Source organism: Antennarius striatus, chromosome 9 (assembly GCF_040054535.1).
Source record: "Antennarius striatus isolate MH-2024 chromosome 9, ASM4005453v1, whole genome shotgun sequence".
NCBI lineage: Eukaryota > Metazoa > Chordata > Actinopteri > Lophiiformes > Antennariidae > Antennarius > Antennarius striatus.
This window is the reverse complement of record NC_090784.1, coordinates 22,112,501-22,130,952: the sequence shown is the minus strand read 5'-3', so window position 1 is coordinate 22,130,952 and position 18,452 is coordinate 22,112,501. Positions and strand designations below refer to the sequence as shown.

General features: G+C 47.6%; 1 long non-coding RNA gene across 3 annotated transcripts; it reads right to left on the bottom strand.

The window, feature by feature from the left end:
• Positions 1–228: 228 nt before the first annotated feature.
• On the bottom strand, positions 229–13,438 carry LOC137601079 (uncharacterized). 3 transcript variants are annotated; one of them, XR_011037016.1, is made up of 4 exons: positions 13,182–13,438; positions 8,344–8,615; positions 3,571–3,830; positions 229–675 (listed from the first exon to the last, which is right to left on the bottom strand). It is a non-coding gene; the product is annotated as an uncharacterized lncRNA (long non-coding RNA). The 3 variants fall into 3 exon arrangements; XR_011037017.1 differs by lacking the exon at positions 8,344–8,615; XR_011037018.1 differs by lacking the exons at positions 8,344–8,615; positions 13,182–13,438 and adding an exon at positions 3,938–8,336.
• Positions 13,439–18,452: the final 5,014 nt, after the last annotated feature.

Sequence of the window (18,452 nt, the reverse complement as noted above, 5' to 3'; positions counted from 1 at the left end):
TGTCATGTCCCACCTAAAGACGTAGCATTACAGCTGAGCAGCTAAGTTGCTACCTGAAGCTAATGTCTCAAAGCATGCTGGGAAGGTTTAGTCGTGTGGCGGGGTGTGTATCCCGATGGATCAAACACACTCCTGCCTGCAAATCTGTTACGGATGCGGACTCACCGAACGCATCATGATGTCATTTCCTGATCCTGTCTGAAGGAATGTGAGCCCCCCCCACCACCACCCACCACCCCCCAGGAAATAGTGAGAGTCCAAAGTGGAGATGAAACGGTTCCGCCCAACACAAAAAAAACACAAAAAAACGGACAAAAACAGTTGCATAGAGTGTAAAGACGACAGCTCGCCCCTTCGCCGTTGTGTCAGCTGACACACGGAGCTGTCCAATCACAGTGCAGTATTATTCACTGCTGCCGTGGGTCGCACATTCACGTGTCTCTGAGTCCTGGCAACTAGAACCAAACAGGGGTCAAACTAAAGGTGGGCTACATGTCATCAAACACACTAAAGTCAGGAGGAGGAGGAGGGTCTGGCCCTCGGGACGCTCAGTCGGCCATATTTGCTGTTCTTCTTCATCGGGGTCCTTCTGGCGATGATGCTGAGTCAGCATCGATGCGTGGTCCTCAGGAGGAGTCGTCCCTTCGCTGCCTGGTCATGAGGTTCTGGATCTCACTGCGAGGAGAAGATCGACGTTAAAAATGAAGCTCGGAAAACGTAGGAAAGCAAAAAAAAAAAAGGTGACGTTTTGGACCCTGAGCGTTAAATTCGCGTCTGTTTGTGCATAAAAATGAACTTTTCCGACGTCCTCAAAGCGTTTCGGGGGGGGGGGGGGGGGGGGCGGGGGCGTTGGGGCTGGAGCTGGGAGGCCTTAAGGCGAGCCTGGTACGCCAGGAGCCGCTAATGCAAAGAGGAAGCATGTGACCCCCCCCCACCCCCACCCCCTGTAAGCTGGACTTTTATCACCCCCCCCCCACTTTTTTTTTTTTTTTGGTGCGTTCCATTTCCAAGCAGCTCAGACAAGCAACTTAAAACATTACAGCGGGTCAGCGGGTCCACGAACCGACGTGCTAATTAGCATCGCCCCAGCTATTAGCAAGTTGGCATTCAGTGTGTGGGGGGGGGGGGCGTGGTGTAAGTTTGGGGTATTGGTGTCGCTTTGAGTTATTGGCGGGGGGGGTCTTGTTTTGTTGAGAGGACTACAGTGAATAAGCTTGTTAATGATAAATTTACAGCCGCAGCATGTGGCCCAATAAAACCAGAGGATGGAGGCGATGATGAGTGTGTGTGTGTGTGTGTGTGTGTGTGTGTGTGTGTGTGTGTGTGTGTGTGTGTGTGTGTGTGTGTGTGTGTGTGTGTGTGTGTGTGTGTGTGTGTGTGTGATGGGGATGAGGTGGGGGGGGGGGTTTGGTTGTAGAAAGGGAGAGAAAAGTGGAAGGCGCCAGTAATTACGAGTCTAAAGGAGTGTGTGTGTGTGTGTGTGTGTGTGTGTGGGTGGGGGGTGACGGGGGGGGCACGCCGCTCAAAGCAAACTTTAAACCCGGATTCCTCACTTTTATTTGTGCCCCCCCCATCCCGCTTCACCCTCTCCCTTGCTCTTTACTCGCGCACCCCCCCCCCCCGCTGAATGAATGGCTATCACAGTGTCCCATCCAGCAACACCCCCCCTCCTCCTTCTCCCGGGTCTTTCTCTGCCCCCCCCCCCCCCCCCAGCACAGTTCTGAATAGGGAGCCGAATTGAGCAAACAGTCAGGCTGTCAGCTCAATAGGAGGTCTGGCCGTGAACTTGAAGTCCTTCCCAGGCCCCCAGTCTCACATTGGGGTGGGGTGGGGGGGCAAGAGGGAGAAGGAGGGGAAGGGGGGGGGGTTGCAGTCAGACTTTTGGGGGGCCCCTACGTGCCAGCATTGAGGGGACCCCTGCCACTGAGGTTCCCAAGGCTGGTGCTCTCGTCTGAGTGGTGGGGGCAGGGTGCCCCAGCTGCCTGCTACCCCGACCACCCCCCACCCCCCACCCCCACTCTGCAGAGCAGTCTGGGCTGGTGATGGGTTTGTGCAGACGGGACGGTGTCTGCTCTAGACCCTCACACACACACACACACACACACACACACCCAGACACAAGCTGGCTGGCCGTGCCCCCCCTCACCACTCTCGCCCCCCCCTCCAGGCTTCTCATCATCTCATTAGCCAACGCCAGCCACTCCACTGTCTACTGTTTGCATTGTTTTGGGCTCTGCATAATTTACACAGTAAATTGAGAAGGGCCCCGGCCCCCTTTGGCTCAATCCACCACCTGTTTACGGAGGGGGGGGCTTGATTAGAGCGCCTGCATGGGCTCTGACACAGTTACCACAGTGCCCCCCCCCCCACGCCACGGCGTCCACAAGCCGCATCTTCAAGACTTCACGGCGGAAACAGTCTGGCGTGACCTGGTTTCACGAAAACACCAGAAACCACACGAGTGTCGTACAGGAGGGGGGCGGCGGCGGTGGTGGGGGGGTCAGGTGAAACTGTTTCCTTGAAGAAACTCCGCCTTCCCTTGTCTTCCATCACCTTGACCCAATCGCGATCGCCCGTCTCCCCGCTAGCCCCAAGCGTTGGCACCCAACTCTAAGTCTAAGTTAGTATAGTATCTCCACGCCAACAAAAGGAGGTTCTCTCAGCGGCGAGGACAATGGCGTCCATTGTTTTCCCGCCTGCCTGGCTTAATCAAGGCCGGCCGATGCTAATTGGTGTTTTGGTTTAAGCGGTTTTCAAAGTTGGGTTAGCATAAAGCTGCGCTGTAACGAGGTTGCTCGCTCCGGGAGAACAATACCCGACTTGTCTGCCCTCCAACTCGGGCTGTTCGCACAAAGAGAGGCTTTCCATCGGCGAGACCCGGCCCATCCAGGTCCCGCCGCCTCGCCCCTTCTCCATCGCTTCTCTATTATTTCCCTTCCTCTTTCTGCTGCTTTGTGTCGGTTACATTAAAAAGCCGCCGCGCCGCCGTACGAAGGTGTGAATGGATGTCAATCACCGTTCACGCCAGAAGACGAGATTGTTTAGGGAGTGTTTTTAGACGGAATCTCAAAGTTGCGGCAAAACAGAGACGAACAGGTTTCCTCGACGTTCTGCTTAAACGGAGATCTGGATGGCACCTCTGAAGGTTCGTGTCACGTCTCCAAAATGGCAGCCGCCGCCGCTACTGCCGCCGCCGCCATGTCGGGGCTAGCGCTCGCGCGGATGGCATGAGAATTCCCCAAACGGGAAAGGAAAACGTGGCGAGGACAGATGCCCGCTGAAAGCCTCCCGAGAGCGGCATTGAGAGCGGAGTGATTTAATGTGAGCACACATACAAAACATGCTCCGCCCACCTCCACTCACCCCTCCCCTCCTTTCCACCCCCCCCCCTCCACCACCCATCGGTGAATTGTGCAATTAACAAAAATACATCCGAGGTGATTAAAAACGGAGAAGAAGGGGAGATGGGAAGCGAAGGGCGAGTCGAGGAGGAAGAGGAGAGGATGGAAGGTCAGGGTGGCGTCGGAGGAGGGGTGCAGCCTGGCGGGCGCGGTGGGTTTGGCGTGTTACCTGCAGCGACTGGTCTTCCCTTCCATTTCATGCCAGCGTTACTCTAAGATGGTGGCGCGGGGGCTGCGTCTCGCTGTACAGGAAAAAGGGGCAGTCTGCCGAGGATGGAGCGAAGGAGGAGGAGGAGGAGGAGGGAAGAGGCGATGCAGAGGAGGGCGAGGAGAGAGGGAGGGCAGAATCAACAGCAACCCCTCCTCCTCCATCTTTTCTGTTTTTCAGTCTCCTTTTGCCAGCTTTCCTTCATGGCGTGGGTCAGTAGCCTGCAGACAAAAAACGAGGGAAAAATCAGAGGGCAAAAGGGAAAATTTTTTAAGAACGCGGCGAATCCGTCAAAACGCACGTGTATGGTTGAGGAAAACATACGTACGCCCACGCCAAACGCCAACGCACACGCGGACGCACACACCTCTTCATGTCTGTTCTCATGGTACAGTCTGCCCCTGAGCATGCAAATGACTTTCATTATGCAAATGCATGCAAATCAGATCCAACCATCTGAGAATCAAGGGTGGGAAAGAGAAAAAAAAAAAAAAACTCAACACAGAGATTGAATGAAAGAATGAAAGAGAAAAAGGGGGACAAGAGCAAAACCCGTTTGAGTGGCAGGAGGCGGTAAGTTAGGTAAATGCTCCCGGGACGACGACGGCAGCCCAACTGCACAACCTCCATTACATTCTTTTAGTGCGCCTTAATTTTTTTTAACATGCTTATCGTTTCATCGGGGGGGGGGGTGCCATGTTTTTCACCTCGCTGCTTTTTTTTTCTGGATCTCCTGATGTAAACAACTTGCCATGCAAATTCAGCCACAGAGATGATCTCACGTTCCCGTTAATGCGTGCCGCTTACGGCGGACATGATGCTGCATTATCGGCATTCGTGGACGAGTCGGCGCGGTTGGCATTCACCGGTTTGGCTAACGAATTTGACGTAGCTCTGCTAACTCATTTCCTGCAGCCTGAAGCTCCGACTCAAAGCCTCCGCCGCAGCCATTCCCGTAATAGCAGGTCCAGTGTTCGTACGTGCATCGCTGTAAAAATAACAAGCAGGATCAGCTCCCAACGAGTCATTAGGTGGCTAAATGCTATTAGCGCTATTAGAAAAACCTGTGCGCGTGAGATGAAAGAAGATCCTCTTTAATTGCCTGAAATCTGCGTCTGTCTTCCGCAAAATTTACACCTGCCCATGCAAAAACCTTGCCGCCGACAATCCAGCCAGCTCGCTGACTCCGGTATTCAGCAGGTGGAGTTTATGTCTCTCCCTGGTTTTAGCTGCATAGTTCGTGAACTCTCCCATTCAAAGAAATCAACAAAGAAAGCTGACTAATCGGCGAACAGAGCACGCCGTCTGATTTCGCTAATACGGCGAGCCGGGCAGAAATCCTCCATTAGGCGGCGGAGGAGGGAGCCAGCTTTTGTTTCTGGTGTCAGGAGGGGAAGGCCACCTCTGAAATTGGAATATGGAGGTAAAAACAGGGGTGGCTTGGAGTGTGAGAGAGTGGGGTGGGTAAGCAGGCAGGGAGGGGAAGGACTTCAGGGGTGGGGTACTCCTGAATGGTGGCAAACCTCTCCTAATTGGCACTTGACATTTTTTTGCCATTGGCACTGGAGTGGGCCAGCTTTCAAGCCCTCTCTGGGTCCTTGTTGGAAAAGTGCCTTATGCAAATACGGCGAATGGGCTCCATTGTGAAGCCTCTGATATTAACAGCTCATGCAACAATGAAATTGTGTCCTTACTCTGGACTCGTAGGTGTGTGAGAGAAGAGCTAGACAATGGCAGGGGGGAGCAGCGTCGGTCTGAACAGACCCTCCATCGGATGCTTTGCCAAGTCATTTCGGCAGAATGGGCTTTTTTTTTTTCCTGAGGACCTCTCGGTAAAAGCTTTATTAACGACTGAAACAAACAAATGCATCCACTGTTTTGCGCCGACTCTGAGAGCGTCTCTGTTTATACTGCCGCTGAATGGCTCGATTTATTGAAGGTATGGATAGAAAAGGCTTGGCTCGTTCTCTTTGAAAGATACTTCCCCTCTTAAAACATCACTGTCTCCGTTCTAAACGTGGAAAAGAATTCGTGCTTCAGAGCCGTGCAGCGCTCCCTCTGATATTTCTTTCTTCCTCTGTGTGCCAGCATTGTTTACCCTTAACTCGCTCCCTTGGGTGAGCACAGCTCCAGATCTAAAGATATCTGCATAATCCCTTTTGGAGGAAACTTGGCGAATCAGTAGAGAAATGTTGCAAAACTGAGCTGCATTTTCAAAAGCTGTAAAAATGATAAGAGGCCAGCGCTCGATAGCTACCCCCAACACATTCCTGACTCAAACCTCTTCCTTGACAAGGTCTGACACGTCTAGAAACACAAAGCAAGTCTTCATCTTCATCTCCATACAAGTCAAACCCAACAGGGAGGCGACGGGTCAGACGACGGCGGTCGCGTCCCGTGTGGTCCGAGCGCAGTCAAAGTACACCTGTTACCACTAAGTTGCCAAACTTAATCTCCTTTGTTTGGGGGAGGCCCATTGACTTTTGCAACTGCCTGAGATACATTCATTCCTCTGTGAGTTCATGGGGGGGTGGAGGGAATGCCAATGTTGTTGAAAATAACAGGGTCTGGCCTTCTGCTCCAGCCCAACAGCGAGGCTATTTTCCAAACCCTGTTGGTGTGTTCCGTCAAGAGAAAGAGAGCCGGAGAAAACAGGGGCAAGAACCACCGGGTCTTATTCACTAAACTGTCTGGCTGCTCGGACCCGGCGGGACTGAAAAGGAGGCAAAGAGGCACATTGTCCCTCAGTGACAAGTGGACTAGCTCTATTGACTGTAAAGTCTGCTGGTGCAGGGGGGGCAAGTAGGACCCAGTCACAATAGCTGTTTTTCTATTTGACATTTGGAGTCTAAATCTGCTTGCCCAGTGACCGCTTAGACAAACCCACCTCCCTTGTTGCCCTCCTCCTGCCCCTCTTCTTCATTCCTACTTCCTTTCCTTCAGCGTCCTCTCTCTGCATCTTTCTATTTCAGACACAGCCATGGGACACAGAAAAAGAGAGCAAGCAAAGGCCCCGAGGTGATTTTTTGGAGGAAATCTCCCATCACTGTGCCGTTTTCAGGCAGGCAGAAGCAGAGATGCTCTCGACTCTAGGGTCCCCAATGGAGACGCGTTAGAGATATTACACCGCCAGCACAAAACATTTGCACCATGACATGCGTCTCCCAGGGCACCGCTTAGGGTACAAACACAATCGGTCCAAGACTTCCCTTCCCGTTTAGTCTCAACACTGTACCCGACACTAAGAGAAAGACAGGAAGCAGAAAACCTCTCTTTACACCCTTCAAAAAAACACCACTGACGGTTAAAGCACAGCAGACGAGACAGCAGGTACTACTTTGCCATCCAAGACGGCGACATCTCTGGCTGTCACTTCCTGTCAAGGACCTCGTTCCTTCCTGTCTCTCTTGTGAGCAGAGCCTGGAGCTCAATTGTCAAACTCGGCACCTGCAATGCAGCAGGCAGGCACGGCTGCAGGGCTCGATATGGCAAGGTAAAGTTTGCCATGTAAGCGTTGAGCAATTTCAACTTCGGCAACAGTTTGAGATTTGTGCCACTTTGAACTGAATATATCCACACTGGAGGGTTTTAGTTGAGCCGTGTTGAGGCAGCAAACTGCTAGACTCGTAGCTACGGAGTTGTGAAACCTTGGGAACAGTCCTCTCTCAGCGGGGGCAACCCTTTGGCTTTGATGGACAGAAAAGAAATCCCACCTTCAATCAGCCATCAGAGGCCTTGGGGTTGAAGATCTGATTGACCAATTACTCCTCACCATGAGCCTGGGCAAAGAACCTTCAGGCTCAGATTGTTCTCCTTCGCTCCCTCATGGATCTTGTCATTGGGGGGCTCTTTCTACTTGATTGCCCCTGGACCACTCCCCCCTCTGAGCCATGCAGGCACACACAGCAGCATTCAGCCAGATCCCATCAGGCCTTTCCACATGGTAGCACCTCATGCGACGCAGGCTTTACCATGGCCCATTCACACCCAGGCCAACTGTCACGTCAAACCAAACAACAGCCAGGACCCCAAATCAAACATCTATTCATGCAAAAGGGGGGAGAAAGGAGTAGGTGGGAAGGAGAGAAAAAAAAAATCAACAACGGCTAACTTAACAAAATTGGCCTCAAATAAATTCTTGTCTGTTCGCTTAGGTGCCGGCAGGGAGTTGGGAGCCGGATTAACTTGGAGGGAGCTTTCTTAACTCACACAATCCCATCCAAATCAGAACGTATGTATAATTCATAGCACCATATGCGGCGCCTATGATATGAAAGCCCCACATTCTTTTTTTTTTACACCATGAGTTCTCTTGATGCCAAAAAGATGCGGGGTTGAAATTCAGCCGAGTGAATGGGGCATTGATCAAACCGGGCTTCAAACTGATTAGCCAACAGCGACTTGTTAAACGACTTGTCAAAGTCCAGAATCGGTGTGGGTCTTTTTCAGCGAGGCCCGTCACTCCCAGCCATGTGATACTGTGGTTAAGCCCCAGCATGCAGCCCCACACACCAGGATCATGGGGCTTATTAGATTAAAAGTGATCCTGTTGCACCAACCGTACGGCCATGGATCACCGCCACTGATTGCAAGGAGCTGCTGGGACTACGTATGGCAATGTCCCATTTATTCCTACATGGGTAGTCTGGACTTCTAAATGTTGAATGATTGAAACAGAACATATGGACAGAATCGGAAAGCGAGGCCGTCTTTGGGTCCAGAATTAAACCCTACCTTTTTGCCGCTCCAGTCTCTTTTTAAAGATTCCGTTTTCTTCTGTCTTGTTTGGTCCTCATGGAAGTTTGTGTTTTTGTTTTTTTGAAGAGATGCACACTTGGGGGTCTTAATGCCTTTTCAGGAGCGTAATGGGATTCTTGTTACTTTCGGTTATCTAGCTTTATGAAGAATGTACATCACTCATACAGCTAGATAACCAAAGATAACAACCAACCCCGAAGGCGACCCATCCTCTCAAGCCGGTGAAGTAACATGGGCCAAGTTCAGACCTACAAGCAGAGCAGAAAGTTAGTGACAAAAGAATTATCACAAGTCTCCACCTCTTGGTTTAACATTTTTGATATTATTACAAACCACAAAGAAAAGATTTAAAATTCATCTCAAAAAACAAGTCGTAAATTCCAAAACGTCGTCCGGACAAAGACTGTACTCTTCTGGCGTACACCCTTTTTTTTTCCATGCTCAACCTACAGCAGCCCTTATATGTTCTGACCATTCGTTGTGTGATGTCACCGAATCAACCCCCCTTTCAACCCCGCCTTAGACCGTCTCAACCAATTACAAACCTCCCTTTGTGCACAGGAAGCCTTTATTGGTCTCTTCATCAAAAAATGTACACAAGTTATCAAACCAGTCCAAACTGGCTGCGACTGCCAACCTTCCCATCCCTTACCTGCTGGCCGGCTCCATAGGAGGGTGATGGCTTCAAACGCCACCCCCCACCTCGGTCCAAATGCGATTTTAAATTAAAAGATTGCGTCTGTTTGACTACAAACGAAGCTGGTTTGTCTTCATTTACATTATCTGATGCCAAAGCGGTCGGCCGGCACGCGAGGTTGGTGTCAGAACGGAGACAGATGGGTTCAAGATGAGCACGGATAAAGAAAAAACAGCCCACGCCTGTATGCTAAGACTTCTGCTACGTGATGCACATGTACTACAGATATTCTGACACTGCCAAATACTGCACCTCCACAAAAACATGCGAAAAAAAATCAAGCTCAACGCACACGAAAGGCGTTCTGGTGCACACAATGCTGCAGCACACACAGGCGGCGGTGGCACATGGCATAAGGCCCCTTCTAATTAAAGCTGCTCTGTGTGCCCGGATCCCTGTTGTGGCAAGCTCCTCCCCCACAAACGCCACCGCCAAATAAAGCTCTTCTGACTAGGAGCAGAGGAAGAAAAAGAGATGGAGCGATACCGTGGAAGAAGGAGAGAGCGCGAAAAAGGGGGCGAGTCACGGAATGTTCTCGGCCTCCAACGCACATCAGACCCTGACATGACTGGCAACACGCAGGCGTTAGCCGACACGGCTACATCCCAGTTAGCAAACAGCCAATCCCAGAGCCATTGTTCTCCCTCTAGGTTACAATAAACAGCAGGGCTTCCTCTTCTGCTGCCTGAGTGAGAGTCGGGGTTCTAAAAGGTGTTCTGTCGCCCTTCAGACGGCTGTCACCGGAACACGGATCATCATCGGAATGCTTTGTTTTGACCTACAAGGACAAAGCGAGGCCTCTCAAGAGCAGAGACCAGCCTCAGCTCCCAGAATGCCGCTGCTATGGATCACACAAACATGTAAAGTGTTAACTTACACACACTTGGCTGCAAAACGCACACAGCTGAGTTCAGTGATGGATGAAAAGCATCAAGAAACTCAATCTGGAGGAGATTACAGATTTTTTTTTCTTCTCAGAGATAAAATATCAACACAAAGAAATGGACACTCGAGCTGATAAAATCAATAAAATGTATTTTACAATTGGATCTAATGAATCCATCACATCTGCAGTTCAAGCTAAAATTATAACCTGAAACATTTTGTAAAAAAATCATTTTAAAAAAATTATATTTTTAAATCATAGTGTTCGCTCTAGTGTTAATCACCCTTTATTTACCATAAGAATTATTTGTGTCTAACCCCTTTTATTGTGAATGCAGCCTTTGGTGTGAGCTCTGAGGCTCATTTTTACATCTGATGCATTCTCACAAATTTTCCAAGCTGTATAAAAAGAAATATAATTATATGCAGATTGCATTTGTTTCCTCATTATCATTAATAGCCCCTTCATTAACGGTGTCGTATTCGTGACTGCGCTGCTGTTACAGCCTATAATTCTGATACAATTCCACTATTGTCTTGAGGGGTTTAATCTTCGCGCTGCTCGCCGTTCATGATGAATTTTACGTGGGAAATTATTCAGAAACTGAAGCTTGTGGAGCAAAAGATTCAACCCTCGTTCTTTTATTTATTTATTTTTATTTTTTAGTTAATGTAAGTCGCCACAACTCAATGAGTAAAATCCAAAAACGCATGGAAGCATCAGCAATGCTCCGGATTCTTTCTCTCTACTGTTTAAACAAACCTCATGAGGTTGAGCCATTGGTCAAAACGTGCGTGACGTCAACAAATTTAGACGCTTCTAACTGGAAAGAATTTATGCGGAAAGTGCAACGCTGATTAGCAATAAAATCATTTCTGTTTAAAGTCAGATCTGATTAAAACCACGTGGTAAAAGGTTTCCTTTTTACTAATTTTATAACAGTTTGAAATCTCAGATGGAATGACACATTTAAAGACAACAAAGGACGTCACGCAGGGATTTTACGCACGATTTAAAGGATTTTACGCACAGGTCAAAAAGATACTTAAAGGTGGATTTCTGACATTAGAATGAAAGTGTGAAACTGAGATGATGGTGAAGGCCTGACGCTCTGAGAGTTTGTCTAAGACACACACACACACACACACACACACACACACACACACACACACACACACACACACACACACACACACACACTGTTCACAGCCTCTCTGTGGAGCTGTTCAGCTAAAAAAATACTTCTTGTATAATTTAATCTATTTTCCATTTTAAACCTGAGCTGCTGATCGTCTCTGATTTTTAAAAAAATGAATTTTATAAAACCCTGTCATGTTTTACGCGTGACGTTTAACGGTTGTTTTCGTCATGGTCGTGTTTAAATATTTAACACGTTTGCCGCTCAGAAACCAATCATACTCCTTAAAATGACGCTTGAGTGTAGATCTTTATTACATCACCGACTACACACTTCATGCATCCTATTATTACTTCTACCAATATAAAATATAATACCCTGAAATTACTCAAATTATCCCACCTGACTACGGAAGCCTGTGTGATGTGGAGCCATTATTACCTATAGTAAGCCACGTGTTGTGAGGCCGCTGATTGTCTCTCCAGGGATCCCTGGAAAAAAGGCGATCATTTTATTCCTCAGATGGACTTTACAGCACGGAGCAGCCAAATTACCCCATTTTACATACAGCAGACTTCAAACACTGTCAGCATCTTCGTTTTTCTCCCACAATGAGATAAAAGGAGCGATGATGGGCGTGAAAAACGCCGTGTTTATGTTGGAACATAAAGGCTTATGTTCAGAAAACTGTTATTCAAATAAGAATTGCAGTGGCGCACACATCCTCAGGTGTGTGTTTGTGTGAGTGTGTGGGAAAGCTATTTCTAGAAATAAATACAAATGAAAATAGTAAATTGTGTAATCTATAATTTACCCCATCCCGAAATGGAAAAACAAAAAACAAAACAAAACAAAAACAACAGAACATAACAAAGAAAAACACAAACGCTTTTTGTGCCAAACGTTCCTTTTCGCGCTCTGACTCCGCTCATGCACTGACCCCCAGATGCACACACACTAATGCTCTCATGGTCATCATGTGAAACGTTGCATAATCCCAGATTTTTATACTCTTATTTTTATTATCATTCGCTTTAACCGCCCCTCAGAGTTCCAGGCACCGTTTCGCTCCCCCGGTGTCCGGGGGCGCACACGTGTTCCGGGCACAGGCCTCTAACTCTGCGCACACGTGTGTTCTGGATATTTTTTGGCCTTGTGATCCCTTTATCCTCCAGCTATGGGTGTGAACGCCACCACTTTGTCTTATTACGCAGGCATTGCAGGCCTGTCTGCTGGTAATCCTCATATCTGAGCCACATGGAACACAAAGTCCAGCAAGGGCTTAATTTGGGGAAGAAAAAGGAAAGCAGGAATAAGGATTCTCTGGTTTTAGTCAGCAGACTCATGGGGGTGTCAAGCTGGATGGGTTTTTGGAGCCAAATGTTGCCCGACTCTGTCACTGTGAGCTGAGCTGAAAAAATGACCCCGCTAAGTGCACGGGGGTGTGTATGAGGAAGGAAATCAGGGCTGGGAGCGTCTTTTTGGCCTTTTGTGGCTCCCCGTGAATGGCGCATGTAGCCTGCACACAATGCGTCATTGAGGCTGGGAAACAGGGGACTTGTCCCTCAAAGAGGAGTCAAACCAAGTCTAATTACAAGTTGCTCCCTCAGATGTATTTCATCATCTAACCAATGAGTGCGGGTCTGTTCCCGCATGCTCCCTCTGTCTTGTCCTGACCCCTGCGCTCCACGTCAGAAATAAGATTTTATTTCCAACCTCTAAAACATTTCCAAAATTAATTAAAAAGACAAAATGTCCACGTTTTTGTTTTTTTGTTTTTTTTTTGGTTTTTTACTGAGCAATGTTTCCAGCAGCTGTCTCTCTGTAATTTCATCTCCTCGCCTTCACTCCTCGGAGCATCAAGAGAGAGAAAAGACTCAGAAATGAGGGAAGCGATCGGCTTTGGAGCCGCTGCTCACGCACACATCGCACATAATCGCTCGCCACATCCAGACTAACGCTGCTCCGTAATGTGTGCAGATTGAGGACGGATGCAAACGAGCTCCCCTCCGCTTTTTTGGTATCCGCACCTGCCTCCGCATCCCCCATCCCTCCTTTAGAAGGAAATCACGGTTTTTAGATTTCATACTCACGCAGCCTTCTGCGCGTCGCTTCGGCGTCCTCTCTCCAAAACCGAGAAGCGAGCCGCTCGGGAGATGGAGACCAACTGAGCAGCCGGAGGCTGGAGCGCTCAGTCTTCATGGCTGCGGCTGGCCGTGACGTGTCTCTGGCTCCATCCATTCAGCTTCCCTCGGACGGGTTTTCCCCCCTGTTTTTATTATCATCCCCATTATTTCCCGCGGAGGTGGATCTCGCCTCCCCTCCCCTCTCCGCTCCTCGCACTCTTCCATTCGTCGCGTCACATGCAATATGAAGTTAAAAGATGCCTGCTCTAAAAACATATACCACCACTAAGGCCCTCCCCTTTATGACACGATGCAGGTCTGCTTTCTGTCTCCACCCTCTGAAATATGAAAGCAGACGTGGTGATGGACGCGCCTGGATGATGCTCAAGTTGTGCTTTTATTGATTGGGGGGTGGGGGTGGGGGGTGGAGAAAAATTGGGAATCACGTTGGACTTCCAGACAAACAAAAGTGAGAAATTATCATCTAGGAGAATAAACTGACGCCTCACTGCTTAACGAACTCCTTAATTACGCGTGAACGCAGCAGAAGCGCAGCTCCGTCCGCGCCGCCTGTGTTTGGGGTCTATTTCTCTTATCAAGTGTGTCGTTTTGAACCTCGTTTTGGCGCATGTGGGATTATAAAAAGTTTCGTGTAATCTCGTCTGGCTACCAGTATTCGTTTGACACAAAGCCCCCGGCGGAGACTGCGGCCTTCGCTCATGCGCCTGGATCAAGTGCGCACATCCACTATTCTCATTGTGTGCGTCTTTGATACACAGCAGTCCAGGAATGTGGACCAGGGGGGTGAAGACCGTGCAAATCAGCTTTTACTGTCACCGCCGAGCCCAGAGCCCGCAGACAAGAGCCAAGAAAGGGGGTCTGGGTCACTTGATTATCATAATAATCAGATCGCGGGGATAAAAATCTCCTTTGAATAAATTACTGCTTCAATAGGAGGCGCGACTGCCAAAGAGACAACTTTGTCAGCCCCCGGTTTGTTGTCGGGGGGTTCTCTCAGCCTACCAATGTCCCGGGCTCCCCTTTTCTTTCTCTCCAAATTTTGGACGCTTTCCTGGAGATCAAACTCTAAATACGGCTACTGTTTCTCTGCGCCCCTCGGCGCGCCCTCGCCGATGCCCGGTTACCGGGCAGGCGGGCCCCGCTCCCCTTGGGAAAGCGGAGTGGTCGGTGGTGGGTAATGGGCGCAGGCCCGGGCACAATAGCCGGGGTGTACACCATCTAGCCACCCCCCCTCTCACTCTCACGTCTCCTCCTCCCTCCTCTTCATCCCTGCTCTGGCGGCTGCATGGGAACCCGGGCACCGAGGTGCACCAGGGGCCGCTCAGCATTGTGGTGCCACATCCCGAGTTCATTAGCACCCATCAGGCCATTTCTGCAGGGGCTTGGCGGTGAACCCCCCCCCCACTCCACCTCCGTCACCTCCTCCTCCTCCTGCCGCTGCTCAGGTTCAACTCCAGCTCCTGGAACGGATCGGAACGTTACGCATGAATTTATTGTTTATTAAAGTTTATCATCATAATGACCAGAATTTAAACCTCAACTCCTCCAGAAGTAAAACCGACACGTTTGGCTGTTCGATCAGAAGTGGAAGAGTTCACAGCTTTGAGATAAATTAGTAATAAATCAATTAAAATAAGTTTGTGTTATTAGAATGGAAGTGCCGAAGTTTGTGTGTGGTGACGTCATCAGAAGGTTTTGCCAATCCATGGAGAGAATGATGCGGTGTTTCCAGACTTTCATCTTCAGGATAGCAAACAATCAACAACAGCTCAGAGTAAATAAAGACCTGTTGACTGTTTACATCAGTTCATTGATTAGTGATCGGTGAAACGTGAGTGATTGTTTTAAAGACTGAATATATTTGAGGTTGACTCCAGAAGACGAGACTTCTGTTTGTAAGAATCTTGGATGTTCTGGTATTTTACCAAATAAACCTCAAGTATAGACAAACATCACTGATTAACGCTCATGAGACGAGTCTGGTCCGGTTTGTCTACCAGGGAGAAGAGACACGTGACTGACTGCTCACCGAGCCACCTGCAGTATATAGTAGTAGTATAGAAGTAGTGTAGTATTGCAGTAGTATTATAGTACTATAGTAGTATTATAGTAGTGGTAATTTGTTTGTATTATAGTAAAATATACTAATAGTAAGATTACCAGTAATTGTAGTACTAATAGTAACAGTGGTAGTAATAGTACAAGTATTAATAGTAATACTATCACTAGTAGTACTAGTAGTAATAGTGATAGTAGTAGTAGAAACAGTACTATTAGTAACAGTACTAGTAGTCGTACTACTAATAGTTGTAATAAGAGTACTAGCAGCAGTCGTACTAGCAGTAGTGATACCACTAATAGTACTAGTAGTACTGCTAGTAGTAGTAGTTGTAATAACAGTACTACTACTACTGTTAGTGGCAGTAATACTGCTAGTTGTTACAAGTACAGTGCACCCTCACACATTCATGCATCAACGCTTGTGACCTCACCTCATCGCGGATTTTTGGTTGGCAGTCACGTGATACCGTACTCGCATTCTATTGGCTGACGGCATCCGGAAGTGTGCTACCTTCCGTGAGTCTCGGACTTCCATGAGGCACAAAAGTGGTTTAAACAGTCTATCGGAGTGTGGAAAAAGGTAATACAGATAGAAGGTGGTTTAATTTTAGTATGGGAAGGGTTCATGATGGTTTAAATTACCGTAAATAAGAAGATAAAGTTTGTCGCTATATCGCGGAATGTGCTAGTCGCGTGTGGTTCCTGGAACGCATTAACCGCGAGGAACCAGGGTGCACTGTAGTAGTATTACTGCTACCAGCAGTACCATTACTAGCAGCAGTAGTGGTAGCAATAGTGGTAATAATAGCACTTGTAGGAAGACTCACTCCTTTCATCTATACACAGAAGTAATTTTAAAATACGTCCAGGCTAACGGAAATTTTCTGGAACAATGCAAAGTTGTTGTTTTTTTCGTGTGTGTGTGAGAGAATGTTAGTCGTCTACTGGACCAGGGTTGGACCAGTCTCCACCTGGATTTAATGAGTCAAATCTGAGCCTCCTTTTGGATAGTCTACGTCGTTCAGCGCCGGGATGATGTCAGCCGACCTGATTATACTGATGATTCAGAGACAGATTCCAGGATGACGATACCAGGATTCGTTCAGGGGGTGGGAGACACCAGAGTTCAGACTTTTACCCCACTGAGAATCTTTGTGCAGTGGTCACATGACCATCATCAAGACAAGATCAGGATGATGAATAAATGCGACACTGGATGGAAATAAATCTTGTGACATTACAGAAGTATATCAGAACAAAACCACAGCTGTAATCAAAACTAAAGGCAGTCTAACAAAATATTAGAGCAGGGGACCTCTCCTTGGCGGCAATTTTTTTTTTTTGGCGGGGCGGTATATTTGTGATGTCATAAATAGCACCAGTAGCTCTGCTTCTGATGTCACAGATGTGAGCAAAAGATTGTGACGTTTATTGAACCTGTCAGTCAAAACCCAGGGAGGGAAACTTTGAGACAACGCTGGACCTCAGATTGATGTGTGACCTTAATGTCGTATTTTAAGTCCTAGATCTTTCATCATTTCAGTCCATCTACTCATCATACGTACATCATCAGACACCACGTGACTTCTACGCTGGCGTTGATTCGTCCACTAGAGGGCGGTGAAGAGTCAAAAGGGCTCAAAACAGACGATGAAGGTTATAGGAGGTTGTGACAATGTTCAAAACGCAACTCGGTAAAAGAAGAAAAAAAGAAACAGTTCTTGACTTTTATTCTTCTTTTTCATCGTTTCTGTACTTGTTTGTCGTGCTTTGCTTGTAGGCACACTGCCCCCAGCGGTCGCTGGTGGTATTGCACACCATGTTTATAAATACAGAAAGCAACCCAGAGTTTGTCTGTAAGGCTCGATATCAACAGGCAGACAACAGGATGCAGGCTGAATCAGATTCATCAGGACCGTTCTGATCATGTCCTGGTTCCAGTCCAGATACGGATCTGATCAGGATCTGTGATTGATCAATACTGTGATCACTGATGTCATCAATCAGCACCAGAGAGGAGAGACGAGGATGACCAGCAGATCAACCTTCAGTTGAAGTGAACGCCGCTACTGTTCCGTGACGTGTTCACACCAGAACCAGATCCAGTAAATGAAACCCGTCGGTACTGGATCTGATCTGAACCGTTTCCTCCTCTAAAGGAACTCTTGTTTGTTGATTTTCCTCCTTAGAGGCTTTTATTCGTTCCAGGTTCCTTGTTTGGCGCCTCCTCTGCTCCTCAGGAGGCACCAAAGAGGAAAACCTCCGGGAGCGTTCAGCTGCTGAGCAGCATGTCAAACGCCTCCATGAATGAGAACCAGCACAAAAAACAAAACAAAAAAAAAACAGGAATGAAAGAAGCAAACGCTTCGAGGTTGGAAGATAAAAAGCTTTTCTTCCTGTTATTTGTTTGTTTGTTGTTTTTATTTCCTGAACTCAGGACCGTTGACCTCTGAGGGCATCGTCTCCTTTCTTATCCTCTAAAATGCAGCTGAAACATTTCTAAATATCAGCATCAGATTATTTTTCCTGAAGAAATCATTTGATGCAAACCCCAATTATTTAATTCTGCTGTGTGAAATTCTACAAATCTCTTGTGATAGCTCACCTTTTCTCACCATTTAAAAATGGTTCATTAAACTCTGACAGAAGGCACGGAATATCAAAATCAAACAGTCCATAAAGAGAGAATGAAGCGTCTGGGGTTAAAATGGGCTGAACAAAGACGTTTAAATCATTTATCCATATCAGATATTTATTATAAACGAAATAATCCACTAATGCACACAAGAGGAGGAGGAAGAGGAGGATCAGGAACATACGGAGTTCTGCTGTGAGTCACATTTCAATCTAATAAATGAATAGAAACACTAGAACAAATCTTTGTCCAGTATGTTCACACCTCAACGTCTTCAAAAATACCTTCTTGTGCTTTTATTTTGAAATATGTTGACTTATAAAAAAAAAGCCAATAACAAATAAAAATACTTTTAATTTTGCTTCTGGTTTCTTTTTTCCTCTGAGGATGGGGCAATATCCCATTTTCCACCTTCACTGTAACATTAATAATGTTACTAATATTAGTAATAATAAAAACTTTCTTACAGGCTGTTGTCATGATTATTGTTGTTTACTTTAAACAAACTCCTCCCATCCTGA